Consider the following 10411-nt stretch of genomic DNA (forward strand, 5'->3'; position numbering starts at 1 on the left):
ATTGCACTATCTCTGAACGAATAGTTAGTTCAGCAACTGTAACAGTGTAAAGAAGATTGCAAAAGGGCGTGTTTCACCTAGGAGGGATTGATCTCTTTTTAAGGGCTTTGACACATTAATTATTTGCATGCAAATGAGTGCTACTTATTTCAAATGAGTCTTATCTTGTCATTAAAACTCTTATGACCTCATTTGGAAACATTTGTTTACCAGTTAGTTTGTTATTAGGTGTTATTGCAAATAATAAAACTACATCTAATCTTTTAAATACGTAACTTAGACCCTTCACAAATTGAGATTAACCCTCCCTGTATTTGGCCTGTATCACTGAGGTTTCCCTGTATGCATGAAGATATATTTAGCTATCCATAGGCTGAACCTAACCCATTTATAGATCAGCAACTATTTCGGCAAATGGGCCAACTAGCCCTTCTGTGTGCAGAAAACATTCAGGATAATTGAAAACTACCTGAAATATTTATAAGCTTTGAACGAGTTCAGTGAAGGCACTGGTCAGACATTCAGACTTTGATTCTAGTCCAATTACATCAAGTCACAGCCAATGATCTCAAATGATTAGAATGGCACTGAAAGTTTTTGTTTTTGTAGATCTAACCAGCTCAGTCACAAATCTGAGTAATTAGATATGTTTAATATGACTAAAACCAACAAAATATCATTTATCATACATTTAATATCTATGGCTTTTTGGTAAAGTAGATCATGTAATCCAGCTAGTTGCTTTATTATTAATTAAGTCCCAAGACTTAGTCCCTTGGCTTAGCAAATATGCTCACTAGGGAAGCAGTGTTTCATTTAATTAAGAGCATAAGACAACAGAGTTCAGACTCCAGATTTTCTCCTTCTACCTTAAGCATTCTATTAGTTAGTCTCCTCACTTATAAAATGGGGACTCCAGTCCCTACCTCAAGAGTAAGGGCTTAGCATAGTGCCTGGAAAATATTATTATAGCTGTCATTAGGATTAGTGATAATATTTACTGAATTGACATGGAAAGGTAGCAGAACTGAAGAACTTTAAAGGGGACAGACAGTCCTATTGGTGGCTAGTTGCAACAAGCTTAACCAATGAAGCTCCCAGTCATCAGCCATTGACCATTGCACAGTGTTTAGACCTCAGTTAACCTTTTTGTACATTGATACTACTTGAAAACCCACCATGAACCGTGTGTGAGTGTAACTGAAAAGGTCACTGTGGGATCAATAGTACCTTCCAAACTAAGCACATGTGAAGTCTGTCCTCTGATTAGTGAGCATGGCCACTATCCAAATTGCCTGCCACCTAGATTCTTCATATGCCACAACATATTGTATACATGTAAGAAATTCCCAGACTCACGGCATTTCAATAATTTTGAAGACATGTTCATAGATCATGATTGCCCAACAGAAAACCTCCATACAGCATCCGTTGAATAGAACAAAATAACAAGATGAATGAAAGTCTGTCTAGAGTCAGTCACCTAAGCATGTTGTTTGTGGTCTTTTACTGAATGGCACACCTTTCAAAAAGCAGTGTTTATTCCTCCTCAACATCTTAATCTAAGAACACTGTATAAACTATTTGCCAATCTCTAACCCTTGAAAAGTATTTATCGGTACATTACCCACAGGAGCATCCCTAGGTGCATGTGAGGAATTCAAGGAAAGAGATCAGTCCTTGATCAGACTCTAGCCATACAAATTAAGAGGTACAATTTGTCAGAGGAGAAAGAGGGGAACTGGAAGCTTCACTAGCTGGTGTGTATGTCTGTGAGTTGTTTGGTGTATCACAAGGGATTTGATAAAAATCGTATTTAAACTACTGATGTTTGGGTATGATTTAATTATTTCAAAGAGAGTGAAATCAAAGTGATCCTTCTAATGACATCACTTTCATTTACTTACATTCCATTCATGCTGTCTTGAGTAGCAGCTAAATGAGCAGGGTTACACACAGAAAACGGTATTGCATATAACTCTGGGCATATTCAAAGGGAGGTGACTAGACAGCAACAGTCTCTATCCTGTATGTTGCAACTGGGAAACGAAAGGTGGTTAAACCTCAGCTCAGAGTACTGTCTAAGGCACCTGCTGCCACCAGGCTTTGTCTTGCTCAGAGCTCCTCATTCTATGGTGTTTTTCACCCTCCCTCCTATCACCATCCCAACTCTTTCCTGTCTAGAAACCTGACATCTGGACATTACTCTTAGGTTTTATTTATTACTAATCAGAGCATAAAAAATATCATTTAAAAGAAGTCTTCTTTTCTGTCTAGGGCCATGTGTTTTTGGAATGCTCGTGGACCCACAATGAGATGTGGACATGAATTCACATTTGCCTGACAGCTTATATCATGTTGAGGTGAGGAAAGTTTGGGACAAAAAATATATAAGTTTATCTTAGGTAAATCACAGACATATAGGGTGACATCGCCACCTCCCCCAAGGTCACATTATCACCGTGTAATAATGGGGAAGTCTGGCTATAGGAGTCTAATTTTCTCCACTTTTGAGATGGGTTAGGTAACAGTGACCTCCTTTTTTATTGATGGATTCTGAGGGCTATTAAATTAGCACTTCTTAAAGGGGATTAAATAAATACTAACCAGTAGTGTAAACAAATTTCACTTAAAACTATGAATAATGGAATCTGTGCTTCATTTATCGTTTCTGGCAATGCAAATATATCAGAGGAAGCCAGTCATTTCTTCAGCTTTCATGGAAAATTTGCAATTCAGAAATCATTCTTTGGGTTCTTTATGCCTTCCTGCTCAATCTGTCACTGACTGTTGAGATTAGTGCCTGCTTGGTGGTTCTGTTTCTGTTCCCCAGCAATCTGTTAGGAACTAATGGTAAATAAAAGGGTACTCTGATGAACAGTGTGGGCCTGAGGTTGAGAATGCAAGTTAGGCTGGAAAAGGTGAAGGACTGTATGCTGTGAGTTCAGTCTGGAAATGCAATCAGCAGACAGACCCACAATGGGAACTTCTAGGTCTAAATAAATCCCAATTTAATATTATTCCATTTTTCAGAATATACACTTAATCTTCCATCTGTGTATGCATGTCTAAGGCTCTGATACCCACGCACTAATCACAAACCCAACTTACAGCTTTTCCCGTTGGGGGATGCTCTATTCCTCATGCTTGAATATTATGGCTGGATGGCTGCATTGCAGAATGAGAAAGCACTCTTAAATGAAGGAGTAGATCAGCATCACAAATTCCTTTTCAAAATACTTTGGCCCACACAGTTTGGGTTGGATCATCCCACATTATGGATGTTATATCCATGTGCCCTCTCTAGATGGCTGGCTTGGGCTTCTTCACAGAATGACAGTCTCAGAGTAGTCAAACTTCTTACGTGTAGGCTAGCTTCCCCCAGGGCAAGTGTTCCAAGAGACAGAAAGTGGAGACTGCCATTTTTTTAAAGGCCAAGCCTAGGAAGTGGCACATCTTCTTTTGTTCTATTATATTCTATTATTCAGAAAAGTCATACAGGCCACTCAATTTCAACGGAAGGAGAAATAGACCCCACCTCTTGATGAAAGGAGTTTCAAAGAATTTGAGACTGTTTATGATTGGCCACAGGATCCAAACTTATTTCTTTCCATATGGATAACCAATTGACCCACTAAAACCTGCATGGGGTCACTACCAACAAAAGACCACTTTAAACTTAATTTTCAGGGGAAATTTCCAACACCAAGTTTTGAGACAGACGATTTTCTTTAGAATCCCTTGGTGTATGAGGAGGAGTATGTTTATTTCCAGTTTACCTTTGTACTGGGCACATAGCTTTTTGGAATCCTAATTTTATAAGAGAGTGGGTGTCTTATAGTAGATATCCCACCTCGTTGACTCTGGTCTTATTTTTTATTTTTTTGTCTTTCAAAATATTTATGTCAAGTAGAAACTGGGAAGACAACCACATGTAAGACAGTTAAGTAGAAAAAAACTTTGACAAATACACTCATTTGGTCATCAAAATATAAAAAGCTGAAAATGATATTGCATTAGATACTTTGATTGAAAACTGTTATTCTATGTGTATATGTATAACTGATTCACTTCGCTGTACAGCAAAAACCAACACATTTTAAATCAACTATACTCCAATAATTTTTTTTAAGTGTTATTGTATTCAAGTAATAAGCCCAAAGCAGTCCCAAACTAAGAGTTAAAGCTCTTCTATTCACACAGACAGGCCTTAGACAAGAATCATATATATTTTTATCCTGAACGTTCCCCCCCAAATCCTTATCTTTTTATTTTTGTTACTCCTATGAAAATTATTCAGTGTTTTGTGTTTTTCATAAATAAATTTTTTTCAGAATGCCACTAAACAACCACATCAACCTTGACAATATCTAAAATCACTTTTACGAAAGTGGAAATAGCTAAAGAAGAATTCTCAGGTTAAGTGAGAGGCGTGGGTGTGGGTGGGTTATTAATCGACATGGAATAATTTGTTGTTTGATCGGCACAGTGACATTGCTGAACGAGCTTTGAAAGTTGGCCTACCCGATAACAACCCATGTGGACTCAAACCTTTTCTTGGTCCTAGAATCCTTTCTCAAAGGTATAAATGAGGCTCAAAAAATCACCAAGAGAAGGACGAGTAAAAGTTGAGTCCTTGCCAAGAGTGTGGTGCTGGCCAGACAGTCAAGTTCTTGTACACCCAGTGGAAACACAAAGTGTCCTGGCACGGCTGTCCCCAAGGGATGTCCCCCAGGGCACATGTGAGGTGGGTCTGGTGAAGGAGAGACAGGCTTATTTGGATGAGGGGCATGCAGCACCTCTGGAGAGTCAGGGCCGGGTAGCGGACCCTTACCACCGAGGCCACCATGGCCTCCGGGTTGCCGTCCTGGGTTTGTCAGCCTGTCTCTGCCCTTTCCTCCTGGGCCGCCTCCAGCCTTCTAGCACTGAAGGGTTTCTTCCTCTTGCTCCTCAACTGAATCTGACTCATTGCTGCAGAAGTGAATGGTGGCTTGCACAGGGAAACTAGCCAGCACCTTCTCGCATGAACTCTGCAGACACTCTTGACGCTTAGAAATGGGTAAAAAGTCTTAACAGGATGCTGAAACCCAAAGGCCCCCTTCCATCCAAACGTTTGTTGGTCACTTCCAAGCTCAAGCTCGCCTCGAGTTCTGGTGGGCTCAGCATCCTGGGGGTTGGGGGGGGGGTAGAGGGGTCAGGATCCAAGGTCTCCATGGTGTTTGGCTCTTGGGCCGGAGCAGTGGCGGTGGTACCCGGGGACCATCCTGGTGGCATTGACTGACGCATCCTTGCGCCTCCTGGGCTCCGGCCGCCGGCTCAGGTCTCATAGTACCGTTGGTGCTCGCGCCCCTCCAGCGGCGCCAGCTATCCGCCACACCTTTAACTGCTCTGGCGAGGGCGCTCTGACTCTGGTCTTTATCTCTAATCCCCTACACCCCACAAGGTCATAAAAAGCTGAAAGCTCAAATTCACGGTTTTGTTAATGTTCTCCGAGCAAAAGCAAGCTTACTTCTCTGGGTTCCTGTTTTTGTTTTTGTTTTGCTTCCCCTGCATATTCCTTACTTTCTTGACAACTCATTTACGCATTTAATACACACGCACACACAAATAACACTGTTTAAAAAAATCAGAAATTAATGAATGCTAGCTTTATGGAAATAAAAAGGGGTGGAGGAGATGAGAGAACAGCCTTGGAAAATCTGTGCTCCAGGAGTGTAGAATTCAGTGGCAGCTGTCATTGCTTCCTTAATCAGTGCAAGACATTGATTTGTTTTGTTTTGTTTTGCATTGATAGTGAGATTTCAATAGCTCACCCCAGGGAGACAGGAGATAGAACGTACTCATCCCATTTGAGTAACATTTCTTAAACTACATTTGTTTTCCAATCATCATTACCAGATAGATGTGAAGATTTGAACCTTGAGAAAGAAAGAAATTGATGAGAATTCATGGCAATTTGAAATGGTGGTATTCCTTTTATTTTTTTATTTTTTTGCGGTACGCAGGCCTCTCACTGTTGTGGCCTCTCCTGTTGCAGAGCACAGGCTCCGGACGCGCAGGCTCAGCGGCCATGGCTCACGGGCACTCCGCGGCATGTGGGATCTTCCCGGACTGGGGCACGAACCCATGTCCCCTGCATCGGCAGGTGGACTCTCAACTACTGCGCCACCAGGGAAGCCCGGGGGTATTCCATATTTTTCATTGTTGTTGTTGTTCTGTGTTTTACTTGGGGACATTGTTATGTGTCCTAAAAAGAAAATCATTAAATTATGTGCTTTAAAGAAAATTTTATTAGCAAGTAAGCTTTTAAAACAAAACTCTGGGGACTTCCCTGGTGGCGCAGTGGTTATGCATCTGCCTGCCAATGCAGGGGACACAGGTTTGATCTCTGGTCCGGGAAGATCCCACAGGCTGCGGAACAACTAAGCCCGTGCGCCACAGCTACTGAGCCTGCGCTCTAGAGCCTGCGAGCCACAGCTACGTAGCCTACACACTGGAACTACTGAAGCCCATGCACCTAGAGCCCATGCTCCGCAACTAGAGAAGCCACTGCATTGAGAAGCCTGTGCACCGTAACGAAGAGTAGCCCCTGCTCTCCATGACTAGAGAAAGCCTGAATGCAGCAACGAAGACCCAATGCAGTCAAAAAATAAATTAAAAAAAAAAAACTTAAAAAAAACCAAACAACTCTGGATCTTCTCCCATGCCTAAATCTAGGATGAGGTGATATAGTATAGCAGTTACTATGATCTGAATGTGTCACCTCAAAATTCATACATTGAAACCCTAACCCCCGAGGGGGCATAGTATTAGGATATGAGGCCTTTGGGAGATGGTTGAGTCATGAGGGTCTCATGACCTTTTATAAGGGCATGAGATTAATGCCCCAGAGGCACCAGAGAGCTCACTTGCCCCTTCCGCCATGTGAGGACACAGATAGAAGGTACTATCTGTGAAAAGGCAGGCCCTCACCAAGCACAAATCTGCTAGCGCCTTGATCTTGGACTTCCCAGCCTCTAGAGCTGTGAGAAATACATTTCTGATGTTTGTAAGCTACCCAGTCTCTGTTATTTTGTTATAGAAGCCCAAACAAAGTAAGTAAGTAGTCAAGAACAAGCTCTCCAATGTTACTTTCTAGCTCCGCCATTTCCTAGATAGATCATTTTTGTCAAGTCATTTCATCCCTCAACCTTAGTTACCGCATTTGCAAATGTGGACAAATGAATGTTAAATGAGATAACATGTGCCAAGTATAAGATCAGTCATGACACTTATTTGCCTGGCACTTAAGCACATAAATGTTAGCTGTAGTTGTTGTTGCTCTTATAATAATTATTAATATGAAATGAGCGAGCCCTAGGAATGATGGTATATGATCAGGGTATTTGTTATAGGTACTACTTGATGGTTAATAGGAAGACAATTAAATTTTTTTACGTATTGGAATGACTATTTGACCTCAGTTAATTTGTTTTTTTTTTTTTTTAAATTGGAGTATAGTTGCTTTACAATGTTGGGTTACTTTCTGCTGTACAGCAAAGTGAATCAGTTATACATGTACATATATCCTCTCTGTTTTAGATTCCCTTCCCATTTAGGTCACCACAGAGCATTGAGTAGAGTTCCCTGTACTATACAGTAGGTTCTCATTAGTTATCTAATATTTTATACATAGTATATATGTCAATCCCAATCTCCCAATTCATCCGACCCTCCCCCTTCCCCCCTTGGTAACCATAAGTTTGTTTTCTACACCTATGACTCTGACCTAAGTTAGTTTAAAACAATTACACCATCAACTATACTCCAATAAAAAATTAAAAAAATAAAACAATTGCACCAAAATGGCTGTGGCAGATTTCCTGCATCTTTCAATAAGGACCGTAATAAGTCCTTTACCTCTCAAGAGGAAATAGTCTAGTCTTCTATGAATAGTGTGTGTCAACAGGAAAAGTTTCAGTTAACCACGCTCTTCTTACAACCATTACTGTGTTTCACCTAAGATTGAACAGCAGTGTTCACTATTGCAGGGCAAGGCAATAGGAATTAAAGAGAATCTAACATGTTTAAGATTGTTGTATTTTTACTTGATCAAGAAAGTGTTGACTGAGCTGGCTTCTTCAGTGTCCAGTTGTACTTACAGTTTTATTTATAAATGATCACCAATGGTCTTCATAATTTAGATGTAATGATTAAACAATTACCTTTTGCATTTGAACTGAAAAAAGAAGAAAGTCATTTAATTGCTAGTAATTTTTCCTCATTATACAAAAACCTTGCCTTACTTTTTGCTAACATAATAATAATAGCCAGATAAAACAGTGATTTGGCAAACAATAACTCGTTTTCCTCCTTAAAAGCCAAACTATAAATCCCAAATGGCCGCATATAGCATATAAGCCATAGGGCTGAAAAGAGTATATTTTCAAAAAGGGATCTCGGTATGAGTTGAGGATAAGGGAGCTCTTTCTCCTATCCCATTGTGTCTTTGTAATAATGTGGTCAACCACAGCAACACAACTCTATGCACTGATTTAGTCCTCCTTTTCTTTTATCATCACCCCCCTTTCCAGACTTGTACGTTCACCCCTCCCCCCCCACTTCATACAGGATCTCCTTACTGTACTCTTGGAAGTGACTTGTTGTGATGACAGATTTGGGTGAATAATTCTGTTTTTCTGCATGAAGGAGAAAAAAATATATACGATATGCATTAATCTTGTTCTGTGGTTTGACTCCCAGCTGCTCCCAAGCAGCTCACAGAGGACTAACACGGGTTTGATTAGAGAAATCTGGGGTATCAGGAAGGTCACACAATTTCTGGCAGCTTCCTTGTAAATTAAATCCAAGTAATTTATTCATGATGGTATCTATTTCAATTGTGGAGAGAGAGAGCGAAAGAAAACCTAGTCTGAACAGTGACTTGGAAAACAGAAACTCTTGGGCTTTGCTCCCAGCCTTAATGTCAACTACCTCTGTAGCCTGGGTGTGCACCCAAGAAGGGTACTCCAAGGATTAATTAGCTTCTTAAATGCTTTGAATGTGGAAATGTACTGAATAAACATATGACAGATTGAATTCACCAGAGGAAAAGAGAGACCTGAATTGGAGGGTGTGGGGGTGGGAGGAGTGGAGAACAGTTATAGAGTGAGAGATTATTGAATGTTTGTTCATTCTTACTTTGGAACAATAGAAGAAAATATCCTTAAGGAGTATTTTTCTTTATGTAAGCTGAAGGAGGGGGAGAAGAAGGCTAAAAAATCATCAGAAACTAATAGAATACTTTGATCCATAACCAGTGACTAGAAATGGGAGGCTGAGTGAGGACGAGAGTGAACCATATAATAATGTGGAGCAAGGCTCTGTGGCTAGAAAAAAAAAAAAAGCTAATCTTTCAAGAAAGGAAATAGGACACTGATCTTAGGAGGCAGGGAGCATTGTGGTACAGAAAGCAAGAGACAAGACTGGATAATTAGATGGACTTGTCCCAGAGGAAATAAGTCAGGAGGAAGAGGAGGTGAGTAATATTAATGTTGTAGGTAGATGGACACTATAATATACCAAATCAAGCCTGCTGATCTAAAACAAAGGAGTGGAGACATGATGTAGTCAAAACGGCAGGGCATGATTGAAAATGAGATCGAAAATTTCAGCTGTAAGATAATAAGCTCATCATAAAATGCTGCTTATTGGGTCAAAAAAGAAAACCACTGTGAAATGCTGAGGAGGTGGACAGTGAGACAACATAATGTGATCCAAGATGCAGTTTCGGTCAAGTATTAGAACACGAAAGGAGAGAAATGGAACAATAACACAAAGAAAGAGAGAGGTACTGAAAATTAGATGATACTGAGGGCGAGGGGCAGAACATTATAGGAAAAGATTTGTAGTGCAATAAGACTGAGTGTGGGTCTTAGACATGTGTGCTCTCTAGGATTTCAATAAAGGAGGAGTTCAGAAGCAGGAATAGAACTATTCATATATGTGATTGGCTCATTGAACCCAGTATCTCTTCCCCATAATTACTTAGATGTCCAGTTTGCATTTGCTTCTGCAGAATAAGTGTGTACACCTGGCCAAATCACTCTGCTATCATATTAGCCTGTCATCCAAGAAAATAATCATACCTTGCATTCCAATTAAGAGGTTCAAATGCCATCATTCCCCATTATTTCCTTTCAGGGCAATAATTCCATCCAGCAAGGTTTGCTAGTACTATTACCTGTCCAGACATTTGGGAAATCCACTTCATTGACACCCATCATTTAACTCAAGCTTTAAATTTTTGACTGGAATTTTAAAGTTAAAACCTTGTTATGAGCTTTTCTTTGCTTATCTTTATTTTATACAAAGTTGGCCCCTAAAATGCTTACAGAGCATTTCTTAAAACCCAGATTACAAAATTACTGGT

General features: G+C 40.2%; 1 pseudogene; it reads right to left on the minus strand.

Annotated features, from left to right (window-relative positions):
* Window positions 1-4773: 4773 nt before the first annotated feature.
* Window positions 4774-5327, minus strand: LOC137217646 (protein ripply3 pseudogene; annotated as a pseudogene).
* Window positions 5328-10411: the final 5084 nt, after the last annotated feature.

This window comes from Pseudorca crassidens, chromosome X (genome assembly GCF_039906515.1).
Source record: "Pseudorca crassidens isolate mPseCra1 chromosome X, mPseCra1.hap1, whole genome shotgun sequence".
Taxonomy (NCBI): Eukaryota; Metazoa; Chordata; class Mammalia; order Artiodactyla; family Delphinidae; genus Pseudorca; species Pseudorca crassidens.